Below are 15496 nucleotides of genomic sequence, written 5' to 3' on the forward strand. Positions count from 1 at the left end.
CTATATCAAATACAGACACCCACACTGTTGCACACACTAACATGCTCATATGGGTTTGTAGACTCTGTAGTCTATGGGGAAAGCAGAGCAGGGAGTGACTAGAAACAGACTGTCTATGGCTAAATTAATATGGGAGACACTGATTAAGGTTATACATTTCCAGTCTGCCCTTTGTTCTCTGGCAGACCGAGTTTATTTATTTTGCGATACAGTTCCTTCTTCCTTTTGTTTTTTGGCCCAGCAGCCTGTTCGTCTCCTAAGCTGAGGGTCCATGCTGTCTGTTTGTCTGTCTGTCGGTCAGAAGAGGCGGGTAAGTCTGGCTGTGCATGCTCTACACTCGCTGCTGCTGCAGTGTCGCGTCGCTTCTGGAGACCGGCTCACACGCTTCTCTCTCTACCGCCTCACACATTCTGCTCACAGCTCCCTCCCTACGCTCCAACTCTCTCACTCCCCTCCTCCCTGTCTGTCTGTGTCTCTCCCTCCCTCCCTCCCTTCCTCTCTCTCTCTCACTCTCCCGCTCTTTCTACTGACTCTCCAGAGCGGCTGCAGTTCCCTGCTTCTCCACTCTCTCTCCCTCCATCTCTCCAAGTGCTGGCGGAATACCGAGCTCAGACAAAGAAAGCTCAGGAGAACAGAGGAGAGAAGTGAAAGAGTGTGCGTTGAGGGACAAATAAAGCGTTTTAAAGAGAAAAAGAGAAAGACGGGTGCAGACTTTCAGACCTACGGTGTGTGAGGAGACAGAGAGAGGGAGAGAGAAAGACAGTGTCGCCATTTCAGTAGGTTTCACTTTGTTTACTTCTTGTTCTTCTTGTTTTGCCATGCTGGCATGTCGTGGCCTCATAATCTATGTGCCTTTACGAACAAGGAGTGTGCATGTTTGTCTGCGTGTGTGTGTGTTTGAGAGAAGAAGACATTCTAATGCGTTCATGAAGACATCACTTTTGCATTCCAACACACAGGGCTGCAGAGTAGCTGTCTGACAAAGTAAGCTCCGCTACCTCTTTGCCTTTCGAACTGCAACGCTATAGCTATCTGTCCGACTAGTGGTTGTTCCCAACTACATATACGCATGACACTCAATAATTAGCATCCAAAAAATTTATTTTTCACCCAAGCCTGACAGATTATTCTTATGTAATACTTTTAAGCAAATCGTGATTTGGAACACTTTTCCTTTTTGGCTAATTGTGCATGTTTAGGGGCAAAATTACAGGAGCGTCTTACACATTTTCACCTCAGGAGAATGACTGTGTGACTCCGAAAGTTGAGTGATTATGAAGTTGAATATGAGTTGCGGCAGGGCTTTGCTGGATGGGGCTGTTGTAGATTTACCTGTGGAACAAAGAGAAGAGAAGTGTTGCTTGTAGAAATGGGGCTCATTAAACAGCCACTGATAATGCAGCCATAGGTGTGAATATATTATATATAATATGTTATATAATGTCAACCAGTGACACGCCATAGGGCGATTTAATTAGGTATGCACTGAACTTCCATCATGGAGAGTTCATTTTTTCTTTTTCCTGGATTAAAAAATATTAATAATAATAATAATTATTATTATTATTATTATACTGGATTAAAATATTATCAAACAACAACATTATTAAAACCACAACAAATAATAATTATTATTTATTAACAATAATAATAATGATTATTATTATTATTATTGCTGCTATTTGTTATTTATAATGATTCACTTTATTACAATTATTATTAACAATATAATTAATAAAAAAATATTAGAATAATTTATGAGACCAAAACTTTATAATATTTTTTATATTATTTCAATATAATAATTAAACATAATGTTTATGATAATAAACAAAGTTTTAATATCTTGTTTAGTTATTATCGTGAAACCAACTAATATTAATATTAAATATAATAAAGTATAATTTTAAAATAATAATAATCATTCTTCTTAGCTGGTTGTAAGATTTCATAATGATACTAATTAAAACATTCAAACTGTCTCGCATAGATTTTAAGTCACTTTAGATAAAAGCACCTGCTAAATGCACAAAATAAATGAATGTAGATTATCTGGTGTGTAAATCTCACACACAATGATAGACAGCAGTGCATATCTGCATCAGTGATGGAGTATAGTTTTAGAGAAGACATTGTGCATTATTCATATGTACAAGCATCTGAACACATGTTTATGCAATGAAGCGTGATATTGTTGACTGGGGGTGTTGTTAGTTACACTTGCCCTTTTCAACTGATCAGAAAGCAGTCATATCTAGTCATAATAATAGCTCAGGAGAAGTTCAAGTGGGAGGTTCTGATCCTGGATCAGCAGTGAGACGTCTCAGCAGGAGTTCAGGAGAGAGCTGTCACACTTATGAATACTGTATGTGATCTCATGACTCTATAGATAATGCTTGTTGGTTAAGTTAACCTTTCCATAGCAAAATTCTTAGAAACGCTGATATGACAGTGACATATAGACTTGCAATGTGACTTATATACTGCGTTTCTGCTTTTTTCATTTCTTCTTTGTGTTCTTGTTTTTCTTTTAGCTCCCGGTTTGGTTTGAGGAACTAACTGGCTAACTACAAGAGATGACATTAGATCAGTAGAGAAATTCCCATTAAAAGCGGTCTTACTCGTGTGCATTCCTGTCAGCAAAGTGCCGCATTTAGGATCAGAACCTGAGCAGGCTGAGGGTAAGCTTGGGTTTGAGGAGAAGAAAGGGTCCTCAGGAGACGATGTGATTTGTCTGGCTAGAAGCTCCATGACCCCAGAGGGTTTCCTTGCTTCGGTGAGCCATTTACACACGAGAAAGAGAAAGACAGTGAGAAAAGGAGAGGTAGAGGGAAACAGAGAGAGAAATCTTGCCCATTTCCAAATCTTACAGGTTTAATGAGTCGCCAACCAACCCCCACCACCCCTTATCCACCCCATACACACACACTCACTCACACACACACACACACACACACATATACACACAAACACTAACCACTCTGTCTGATGTGTGGCAATGGCTCAGATAAAAATAGCATCGTTGGTGAAGGCAGCTTGGGAAAGAACAAAATTGGATAGATTTCATTTATGTGGATATTACATGTATTATCCTGACCGCATTTACTTATGCCTGTATGTTTTGCTCATTTGTCTGTGGCTTTTTTACTGAGTTTGTGTTTTGAGAAATTATTGACTAGTTTTAATATTTTTAAAGTGATACTTCAATACCATCTGCACTGATTTTTGTGTTACGTTCATTGGAATGTCAGAGCCGTCCGTGCGGGAATCACATTCTAGTCATAATAATGTCATCGCAATGCTAACAATGCACAATGAGTGTGTTTATATGTACAACAAATGCTTTCAAAAATCAGCTTGTTATAAAAACTGGATAACATGTTTAGGTTACTTTTTTTTTGTTTAGCTTTTTTGGATGTCAGAATGTAAACAGACATGAGTACATTGAATATGAATGAAATTTGATGTATAATGCAAAAATATATGTGTAGGTTGTCAGGTTATTTAGCATAATTGGCATAAAATTGTGCATGTAAATGCTCTCTTTGTTATACATAGTCCTATACCAACAGATATGCCTGTCTGCTTATGCTGTCAAAGTGAGTGAGATTTTCTCATTCCAGCCTACCTATCAAACTCATGCCAAACTCCTTTCCAATTCCCCTCTGGTTCCAGCAGATGTTACTTCAAGCTGGAGTGAAACTCCTGGGCTTCTTGGTGTTAGCATGACACTAACCAAGCCATTTAATAACACATTCATAATCTACTGTAATGTGTTCAGTACCAAAAAGTTTACAGAAAGGTTAAGTAGCTCTAGTAGTAGTAGTAGTATTAATGGCGGAGTTTTGCTGAATCATGTGATGCTACAGGAATGCTGTCAGGCTGACAGACAGGCTTTTATTGGCTGATGAGCATGGACACACACATACACACCCAGCGGGCCATTCAGTGTTCACGCCATGCTCATTAAGACTGAAAAACCACAATATCTCAATTGCTTTTTTTCCAGTGTATGAATATTAATATGGGAATTTTTGGCTGAATCAATGAATTTGGTGCTAGTGAGCATATGATTCACTCTGCAGTGGTTTGTGATGATGACATAATAACATAAAGTATATTAATAAGGATATTTTCTGACACCCGCATTTATAGTGTGTATGCAAATGTATTTGTATGAAGTAAATGTAATTAAAAGTAGAATAAAATTTACAATAAAGAAATTCAAATGTAAAATACAATATTTTAGAACAAATTCTTCTCCATGTTTAGCCAATGTAAATATCAGTGTCTCTTATATTTGCTATTTGCTTTCTGAATACTCTAAACAGACATGAAACTAAAGATTTAGCATCAACACCTATCCTTGGCAGACTGCAGCAATGAATGGCAAAGTATCACTATATTGAATGCTTGAAAATAAGCATGACTAATAGTGCGCTTGAATTGAAAAACATCTTTCATTCTAAGAACAGAAATCCAATTTTACATTTTCCAACTTTTTAAGTAAAAAAGTAAATTATCTCTGTGAACAATGCCCAACAGAATTCAGTACAGAAGAGATGGAAGGACCGATGTAGGCACTGAGAAAGTCTACTGTAGCTCTGAATCAACAGTTGTATTATGAATAAAGGTACATTATTTATATAAATAGGTCATGGTGTAGAGGTTATTTGTTCCTCCGGAAACCTGTCACTCTTAAGAGAGTTCATAGTATTCAGACAAGCTATTGTATATGAAGGCTATAACACTCTTTTAGATTATTCTATTGCCATTTTCATGGGAAGCCCTGATCTACATTAGATGCTGCTGTGACCTAGTTGAGTTGAGAGAGGGAGGGAGAGGGAGGAAAATAGAGAGAGAGAGAGAAAGAAAGGAAGACTGAGACAACCAAACACAGGGAATGAGAGGTTTGTGTGGAGGTGAATAAAACATTCAGGGGCAGCCCAGGTTAGATCCCAGGATTCAGGATCAGCAGGCATGCAGTGTAAACAAATCCAACCTTATATAATATAGTTGCAAAATGTAATTTTCTTCAAAAAAATAAAAAATAAATAAAAAACCAGGGGCAGTGGGGGAAAGCAATGATAGAATAATCAAATTAAACTAAACATATAATTATGCAAAATTAGGAGTGTACCCAAATGTATAAGGCTACTCAAAAAAACTCGAAAACTTAAACTGAAAACTATAACCGAGCCGTCTCTTCCTACACAGAAATGGTGACTCAACCAATGGCGCGTCCCGTCCCCAATTCGCACCATTGGTTGAGTCAGCATTTCTGTGTAAGACGAGGCAGTTCGGTTATAGTTTTTAGTTTAAGTTTTCGAGTTTTTGTTGTTGTTCAGTGGTCATATTCGGAAAGTTATTTCGAAAACAGCAGGGTTAATTTTTGCAGCTCCGTTCGGAGGCTCTCCTTTTCACTGCAGCTGATAACTGAGATGCAAGATTGCGCGAAATGCATTTGTATTTATATTCAACGAGAGGTGATACGAGAGTCATGAAAGTACTGTAGTGCCAGTTTCAGTTATCCACATGAATGGCTTTGAATGGTATTATATTTTATACCATTCAGCATTGCTATGGACGTTGGAATATTAGGAAATATCTGGCCCTTGATGCCAAAAAACAACTACTATAGTCTGCGCCGATGCCCTCGTGGGCGGTGACGTGTAGCGCCATTGCGCTCCGGGCATCCCGAGTTCAAGTCCTGGCTCATGGACCTTTCCTGATCCCATCCCCCCTCACTTTCCCACTTCGCTTTCTGTCAACTTACTGTCCTATCCAAAAATAAATCTTAAAAAAAAAACACAACTACTATACTACATGGGTTAAATGAAAATTTTATCTAGATTATATTAAATATTAAATATAAGACAAAGCTGGGTGTCTAATTTAAAACTGATCCAGTATGATTTGCAGAGAGGTGCCATATATTGATAGCAGTTTTTATCTGAGAGAAACAAAGGGAGAGAAGGAAGTTTTAGACTTGAGTTTCGTCCCAAATGCCGTAATATATACTATGCACTATGTACTCTAATATCTAGTGTATGCTTTTTTTGAAGATTTCTCTTTTGCATCCACACTTTTCCACACTTTGTTTTTCGATTAAATATGTCTATCATCTGTGTACTTGTAATGTAAAATCTCGTAATTTTCGTAGTGAACACAATATTCACACTATTTGTACTACAAAATGGCATTGAATAGTGAAAACTAGCATGCACCTTTGTTCTCCGTACAAAAACAGAGTCAGTAATTCTCAGCCATATCCAGGAGTCCATGAATCATTGAATTCAATTCTGCAAGTGAATCTGATCATCAGGAATTTGTAAGACTGGTGGCGGCCATTGAAAACAAGCATTGGTATATAAACTCCCCATAGATCCCCATCCCCACAGACTGCATCCACTCTCCAAATCAGTACTGACCTGATTCGCCCATATATGCACAGTGACTCAGGAAAGCTATCGAGTCTGTGTGTTGAAAGCACAACGCATACACACGGCTATCCGATAATGGCAATGATTCACTCCAAGCGGTGAGAGCATCTCACAACATGAGCTGGGGCCACATATGGAGGCCTATTTCCTGTTGCATTTGCAGACCCGTGGAACGGAGGGGGAGTAAATGGAGGGGCCTCATCATCTTTCTTTTTGAATGTGAAAAGGATTCCTTTTGTGTGTGTGTTTGTGCAGCGGGGGCATTTTCCTTAATAACCCATCTGGGGTGATTACACGAGTTCAGCTCTTAAGAGATCATCTGGTTTCTGCTCAGTTTTTTTTTTTACTTTATGTGTTGTTCTAAAAAGAAAGGAGGATGGAGTACATTAGAGAGCTCAAATGGGCATGAGTGGGTCTTTTGCGTCTGCAGACATAGACACGGGTTGTCGGGGTTGTTGTTGCAGGAGTGTGTTAACAGAATACAAAGCATTCTAAAGAGGTGAACAGGTTCTGCTTCCTTGGCATCGGATGAAGATACAGCTCTCGAATTTCCAGAAGATGACAGAAGGATGTATTTTTGTGAAAGCGCTGTCTTAATTGCTTTTTAATGTTTATATAATCAGTCACGCTTCCTATTGTGCACTGCAAAAATCATTGTGCTCAATCAATCAGTATTTTTGTCTTGTTTTCCTGGAAAAATATCTAAACATCCTTAAAACAAGATCAAATTACTTTTAACAAAATGGCATGGTATATTAAGAAGTATAGTTTATTTTTCTTTCCTTATTTGCAAATCTTTTTTTTCTTTCCTTTTACAAAAAAACTTACTTGTTTAGTTAAATTTATGCTTAAAACAATTTGCCAAAGCAGTAATTAAAGTCGACTTGAAGTGAAAATTCTGCCTATCTATTTTCTAAATGCATGTTATTGTGAATGATTCATCTTTTGAAATGTTTTTATCTTGTTAGTTTTTATTAAAATGTCCTAAATCGATTTTGGTGAAACCTCTCTCTGGTGACGTATGTCGGACTTCAACAATTTATTCCGCTTAAATCGTTTCTTCTAATCGCCTCCAAGCCAACATTCAGACTTTCCTCCATCCCATCAACAAACGATGGATAGAACCAAGTCAAGAACCAAGTTTTTATAATCCATTTCACGATCTACATCGCAATATGGAAGAAAAGATGTTGCAGCTTCCATTTCATCACAATTTTAAGATTAAGAAGATGAATTTACGCGACGTGTGTGCATTTAATGACATCCAGGATCAATAACGCTGCTCTCTTCATCTCTGATATTTTGCAAACAGGTCTGAAATGATGGATTTGAGCAGTTTTGCTAGTCTGCCACAGTTGGTCCGGTCTCTAGTCTGACTAAATCATGTACGCACTGGTGGCATCTGTGTTCCATCTGTCGTTCTCACCTTCGGTTGTCATTGTCGACCAGCCCTGTGAAAAGTTACATAACAACATCATATAACAGGGCTGGCACGAAGCTTCAGTAGAGCATCACATCTTGCCTATACCAACTAACTATGGGGATATTTATATAGAACCTATAGCAGCAAGCCCACACATAAAGATGGTAAGGAATGACCAGTCAGTAAATTAAGGAGTTGGCTCTAGGGTTTCTTTCCAGACACTGTTTGGGAGTGTCGGACAGAGAGCTCATAGAATGAGTCATGAAGTGGGAGAGCTGTTATTTTTAACACACGCGTGCTCACGCACACACTCCGCCGTGCCTCACACAGGCTGCTATGCAATTGGCTCACTGGGGACAGTCCTGTGATGGAAGACGTGAGGCAACACCTCCATTAGAGTCCAGTGCAGGCCCTCCAGCACAGTGACTCAGCTAAAACACACTGCTAATTATTCATTAGGGCCAAATGTGCCTACAGTACACAGCCTGCGCACGGCTCGAAACACACCGAACAACATCATATTCACTTTTCCCACGTACGCGTTGCGGTAGATATGGGGTTTTAACAAGATGAGTAATTTTTGTCATCCTTTGGTAAAAGAGAGCTAGATGAAAATGGCTCATTATTGCAATTATTCATTTTAGGGAAGCAGGAGAGAGAGAGAGAGAGAGAGAGAGAGAGAGAGGGAGAAGGAAAGAGAGAGAGGAAGGGAGCCTTGGCTGGTGGTAATTAAAGCACGTCCTTCTCGATAGGACGCAGCGGAGGTCTGGCTGATTGCTCCATGGTTTCTCCGTCTCTGAATGCGTTGTGAATGAGACAGACAGGAGCACGAGCGCTGCATGCTGATTAAAATCATATTTCCTCTCCATCTTGGCTCAATCCGTGCTGATTTGCCTCACTGATTAGAATTCGCTGGTGACAAAGCTGGAGACAGAGCCCAATGCAACATATAACTAATCACATTCTGCCACTGCACCGTGCTCATAAAGATGGGGAGAATTAGTACCCGTACGCTTTTGGACAGATGTGCGCTGAACCGAGCCTGGAAAGACTCATTAGTTGACAAAGAGTGCTTTGGACAGCCGTATGGCTTTGGTTATAGATGTCAAGCTCTCATGTGGTTCGGTTGGTTGTATGCTGATAAAAGCTCAAGCTCTGTTCCAAAACCTACTCACTGCCTACTGCTTAACTGCAAGTGAGTGATTTGAAACACCATGTAGGAAGCAAAGAATGCGCCACATAGATGGCGCTGTATGCACAGAGATTCAACTCTACAAGAGACTCAACTCACGATTGATTTTAATACAGGCGACACTAAAGAACAGTCTAAAAAAATGTAGGCAAAATCGTGACTTTTCGGTTTTGAATCACTTCGATTTATAATCTAAATATGTGTCGCTTAATCCACCATCTTGATTTTTTTTCCTCACAGTTGTGTCAGCTGCATTCAGTTTTCAAACGGATTCAGGAAAACTGTATTTCCAAGTTTCCAGCATTTGAATGATTAAGGGAAGTCATATTGAGAAATTTGTAACTCAGAAGATGATTCCGGTATTGCTGAGTGGAGCAACGTGTCGATGTGAAATTGACTTTGTGAGTTTAAATAAGTTTGTTTGTTAGAGTATGCATTTATGTGTGAAAGTTTAATTATGAATGAACTTATAGTCAACTCTAGTAAAAATGTAGTATATTTAAAATACATTTATTTCATACTAAGTATAGTTCAAATCTATTAACATATTTACTAACATATTGTTTGAGACTTACTGATATAAAATTTTTAATTAAACCTTATTTGGAGTACTACTTGTGCACAATGCACTTTTCTTAATATTAAGCCTAAAATGTTTTAATGTCACTGTTGATGAGGATTGTATGATCTTTGAATAATATTGGTCTTTAAATGCAAGATATTTGAAGTTCACCTAAACTAAATTATACTAAAGCAATAGTTCCACTTTCAAATACACATCAGTATATCTTTAGTTGAACTTCAGCACTATTTTCGCTCAATTAAAATGTAGTTAAAGTACATAATTAGTTGTTACAATTTAGCAGACTTTAAGTATACCAGTTTAGTATACCAAAAGTACAATTGCAAGGTATTTTTATTAAGCACATAAATATGTAAATGTATTTATAGTATACTTAGCATGAAATGAATGTATTTTATATGCATTTTAGTATATTTATTTTTCACTTGAATGCATGGCATGTTGAAAAACGGGGTTGCCCTAGCTTGTAAGTTAGCTTCGGAAATCATACTTACAGTAAGGCAAAATATATTTGCTTTTCTTCATCAACAGTACACAAAATACCCAACTAATTGTGTAGTCAACATCCGCAAATTCATCTTATTGTAACAAATAACAATTTTGTTTCATGGTAATTGACATGACCCCAATTGTCTCATTAAGTCTGACGTCACGCATCATGGTTTCTGGGTCTTAAACAGATTCAGAAGTCTGGGCTCTTAGAAAGTAACTAGGTAAATATGGCAAATTTTTAAGAGCTCATAAATGCAGTCATTCTGGCATGACTTGCTGCATAAGCTTGTCGCAATGCATTACGGGATTGCTCCTGCAAAATGTGGTGAAAATAAATCTACTTTTTGGAATGCGTCTAGGATTAAAATGCAGCCTTCGTAGGCAGCTCAATAGGTTTTGGAAGCATTTGCCTTGAATTGTCAGTGGCTTTAAAAATCGAATGGCGCATTTATCTTCACAAACCTCTTTGACGCTCTTTGGAATAGTTTCTTTTTTAACAGAAGTGGGTTTCCAGGCTCTCTGTGCACGACTACACGTGTTCGTGCGTGAAATACACCAATCTATGTGTAAGAACTGGCCGAGCTGTGTGCTATCCCAAACACACACGAGAACACACCAGCTGCAGAGGTAAGGCGTGGTGGAGCCCAGCGGGCTGCTGTAGTGTAGAGGAGGAGATGTAATTAGCAGGTATGGTGTGAAAGCGGCCAGATCAAGCTGCAAGGTGCCCTGCATTGTGAACAAGCTAAGAGCTGCAAAGTTCATCATGACATTTTCACCTTCGTTATGTGTCATGGGATGGCATTTGTGCTTTAATTTGGGAAAATGCTCAGACTAGTGTATCTGATTTTTCTGTTATTTCTGTTTTTTTGTTTTGGTGTAATTATTAAATAGACCTTAAATGAAAGTGACAGAAATTCAGGGTGAAATTAGGACACATCTTCTGCAAATCGTGGAATAAAAGTTACTGGAAAAACCGAACACATTTGAATGTATCCATTAGCTCTCAGCTAGTCATTGCTGGTATAATCTGATGGATAACATGCGATTTCTTCCTGTCAGACGATTCTGGCAGTCTGGGTGCCCACGTCTCCTCCGGGCCTGGCACCAACTTAGGTTGTCGAATGAGGGGCCAAAAGCTATTTTCCGCTGAACTGCTCCTCTCTCTCTGAGGACGTGAAGTCTCAGGAAGCCTTCACCTTTCTTGTCGCTGGGAGAGAGGACTTCTGGTGCCTCCGTTGCCATTGACGATGTGTTGGTTGGATCCCACGCAGTTGCCAGGCGTCATTAAGACCTGATGGCAAGGGTTTCTCTCTCCAGAAGCAAGCCTCGAGAATGGCAGGGGCAATTAAAGCTCTTCTCTGCTTGATGGAATAGAATGAGGCCCCAGGAGAGAGAGCGAGAGAGTCAGGAGTCAGAGAGGTAAAGAGAGAGAGATGAGATGGAGAGGGAGGCATTGTTCTCCAGCCTTATCTTTGATGAGGATGCGATAGAGTGCATCAGGGTGGAAGATGGGTTTGTTTCATTGTTTAGCGCAGAGTGTCTTTGTGGATTGCATCCATGCCATGCACTATATGGGTTGAGTCAGACTCTGAGCTCTGAGAGCCCTCAATGCAAGGCCATTTGTAGATTAGCTGCATCTGGCAGATCGAGAGCGTTTCCATTAGTACTTAAATTAGGAAACTTACGAGAAACGTCCTCAGAGCTCGGGTGGCGTCTCAAAACGGGAAATGTGCCAGTCTGTGTTTTGAACGCAAGGAAGTGTTCTTCTCAAAATACCCTCAATTAGGGGCCGCTGATGTAGTTGTGATTTCAGGCTGATCCAGTTTTCTCGCTCGCATTCTGCTTATAACCTATGGCTTCTTGGCTAGTCATGTAGCTAATAATGAAGAGCTCTACTGTGCATGTGCTCTGATTCTAAATGAGGACTGGAAAATGCGAGCAGCCCACACTCTCCACTCTGTGCGGTGATTGGAATTCTGGCTAGACTCTTTGCAGGCATCTGCATTACATGTGCACACACATACACGCACAAAATTTGCATTACCGTCGCATTCACACCGAGTGAGTCACACCGACTGATAAGGTAGAGCAGAAGTCTAGACTCTTTGAAGCTCTTGACTAAATATACCACCGTATTGAGCGGCCAAACATTTTCAAACACTGACCATTGGATTTTATTCTACTGCAGACAATAGGATGCCTTAAAACACAATGGATTTAGCATACTAGCATGCTGCTCTCACTATTTCTTTAATATATAGTGTGTATATTGTGCTTAGCTTGCATAGGAAACACATATGACCTACTACAATATATTTGCAAAAATTAGTGGAATACAACAATACATGTTGTGTGGATTACAGTATCCCACAGTGGTTGTGACAGAGGAACTGAAGGGGATTTACAATACCATTCAAAGTTTGGGGTTATTATTATTTTAAGCAAGGACTTGTAGATTGTTACAAAATTCTATTTTTCAATCAATCCGTTTTTTTGGGGGACAAAATGTATTTTTCGACAAAAATTATAAAGCAGCACAACTGTTTTCAACATTGATAATAATAGGAAAAGTTTCTTGAGCACCAATTCAGCATTTTAAAATGATTTCTCAAGGATCATGTCACACTGAAGACTGGAGTAATGATTCTGAAAATTCAGCTCTGCATCACAGGAATTAATTACATTCTAAAATATACTCAAACAAAAAACTGTTATTTTAAATTGTAATAATATTTCACAATATTGCTGTTGCTATTACTGTACTTTGGATCAAATAAATGCTGCTTGGTGAGCATAAGAAGTGCCTTTCATAAACATTACCAACTATTACGAGAATCTTACCAACCCCAGACTTTTGAACAGTAGTGTAGGTAACGATTTTAATATCCTTTTCTTCACTCATTATTTGATCAGGCTCTAAATAAGTTAAGAATTTTATATTAATTATGTATCATCCTCTTGTATTTAAGAGCTGATAACAATGAAAAAAATATAGCAGATGAATAACGTCTACTGTTTCTCTTACTATTTAAAAAAAAATACAAGTTTACACTATATAATGTGCTGCGTTCAGTGCACAGTTGTAGTTAAGTATTCCATACCAAACATAGCCAACATTTTTTTAACATCAGAGAATGTGAAATGAATAATGTCTCATGACATGATTGTTTCAGGGCTCTTGTAAGACATGATGCCATCTGAATTGGGGCCAGGCAACAACCAGCCAAGCAAATCTGACCGGTCACACCACATAAATCCGGACCAATCTCAGGGTCACTGACACCAGCGCATTAACGTAACAGACAAGCATGTGTCATGAATCGGCAGTAAATATGATTTCGGATTTGTACGTGCAGTGGTTTTTTGGACTGTCCGGTGGGGTGATGTTAGGCAGGGTTGAGGGGAAATTAGCTGGAGAGATTGCATGCCGAGCCTTGAGGGTTGTAGGGTCATGTCTCTCTGACTAGGTCAGTCTGTTCCTGATGACTGGGCGTGATGCACACTCACACAAACACACATGCACACACTCTCGTGGGGGTGAAGAGGCTCACAGTGGTGCTGTGCATGTGGAGTAGTTTTTAGATGAATGGGATGTGACAACAGGGCAACGTTTTTTTTTTTTTTTTTTGGGAGAGTTTGGTCTGATGCTAAAATAGTGAAGATTCTCTAGCAAGACCACTTTAACTATTTATTTTGATGCACAGTGATTGTGGTCTGCAAAATTATTTTGACATCCTGATCATTTATACTGTAAAAAAAATGATTATTTCTGTAAAATGAAAGTTTCATCATTAGTTTTGTTACCATAAAAGTGAAAAAAAAATTAGTTAGGTAAGGAAGGTAATTAGGTAGGGAAGGTAAAATTCATCATGTGTCTTTCTCTTTACCACCTGTGTTATTATTTTAGTCATCAGTAGCCTATGTGTTAAAGTATACAAATTAAGTTTGGTTATGCTAATTCAGCATAAAATTGCTTTTGGATTCACTGGTTGAATGTTTTCTTTTCTTTTTTTGTGTAAATTACAACAGTTTTGAAATGTAAAATATACAAGTTGTTTGCATTTTTACTGTATTTTTTACATAATTATTCTGGCAACCACAGCTGCCAGTTTTATTTAGTAAAAACAACAGGACTTTTTTAAAGTATGCTAGTCACACTTTTCCATGAAATTAGATGCTTATAAGATTCACAAAAGATGCTAGATTACCATAAAAGTATCAAAAAGGGGTCTATACAAATATTCTTACAGTGTTCCAATTTATATAATAGTTTTGTGTGAAAAATAAAATATTTAAGTTAATTTATTGGCATTTTCCCTCCAGTGAGCTCTTGTGACCAAATGTCAATTAGCTGAACTAACAAACCGATTCAGTCTGATTCATGAACAGATCATTCATCCTGGCTTTGTGAACTAAATTAAATGATTTAATAAAAAAGATCTGACTCGAGGAAAAAAATAGGCCTAACTACTTTTTTCCTGAACACAAGAAAAACAGATGTCAAGATTTTCAGTAATTAAATTTGTTAAGTCATGTGCACCACTTTTTTCCCTGTTGATGTTCCTTAGAAGAGAAAAAAATGCCATATCGGTTCGGAACAACTTTAGGGGGAGTAAAAGATGTCAGAATTTTTATTTTGAGTGAACTAATCCTTAAAAATCAAAACCTTAGCAAGCTCAGATAAACCTGAGGCTATGTCGTAACTGAAACTGTGTAACGTGTGCGACGCAGCCTGCAGGTATGCAGGGTTCGCATGGGGAAGTGTTGCTTTTGGGTAGGACATGCTCTGAGACTGCAGACTCTTCTAAAAGAGCCCCTACTTCTCCCCTCAAAAGAGAGAAAGAGAGAATTAGATTTTGAAGCGTATGTCCCACTTTATGTGAGATAGAAGGGTGTTGGGCATGAATACTAAACAGTGTTTTCCCCCAATTACAAGCAAGCTGAGCCAGATCGCTGCCACTGGGGGACAGCTGGAGCTCATATGCTTTGATTTGACCAAGTGAAGTTCAGATGAGAGCTTCCCATATTGCCCCAGTGTGAGTGATTGAGCGATCTATCAACGGAAAGAGGGGCAGCGTGAGAGCAAGTGCATTTTTGTGTGTGAGGCAGATGTGAGAAGGTGTTACGCACAAAGATCCATCTTTTCAAGTCTGTATTTCTGTCATTGAAAGGTTTTCAATAGACATCTCCAGCATTTGGAGAGCACCCTTTGTGCCATTGGCCTTGGAGCTGACAAATACTTGCATGCACATGCGAATCTGTATCTGTTCCTCTCTCTCTCTCTCTCTCTCTCTCTCTCTCTCTCTCTCTCTCTCTCCCACACACACCCACACACATCTCCATACCCCAACAACTGAAAGCAA

The 15496-nt window shown here is 38.8% G+C and overlaps 1 protein-coding gene across 1 annotated transcript in view; it reads left to right on the top strand.

The window, feature by feature from the left end:
• Positions 1 to 557: 557 nt before the first annotated feature.
• The window catches only part of LOC107549112 (myelin transcription factor 1-like protein), a 58761-nt gene continuing 43822 nt past the window's right edge, over positions 558 to 15496 (top strand). Inside the window, exon 1 of the mRNA XM_016230073.1 lies at positions 558 to 776. The gene's annotated coding sequence lies outside the window, so the exon portion shown is untranslated. The remainder of the gene's footprint in view (positions 777 to 15496) is intronic.

Source organism: Sinocyclocheilus grahami, unplaced genomic scaffold (assembly GCF_001515645.1).
Source record: "Sinocyclocheilus grahami isolate Dianchi unplaced genomic scaffold, SAMN03320097.WGS_v1.1 scaffold362.1, whole genome shotgun sequence".
NCBI classification, from domain to species: domain Eukaryota; kingdom Metazoa; phylum Chordata; class Actinopteri; order Cypriniformes; family Cyprinidae; genus Sinocyclocheilus; species Sinocyclocheilus grahami.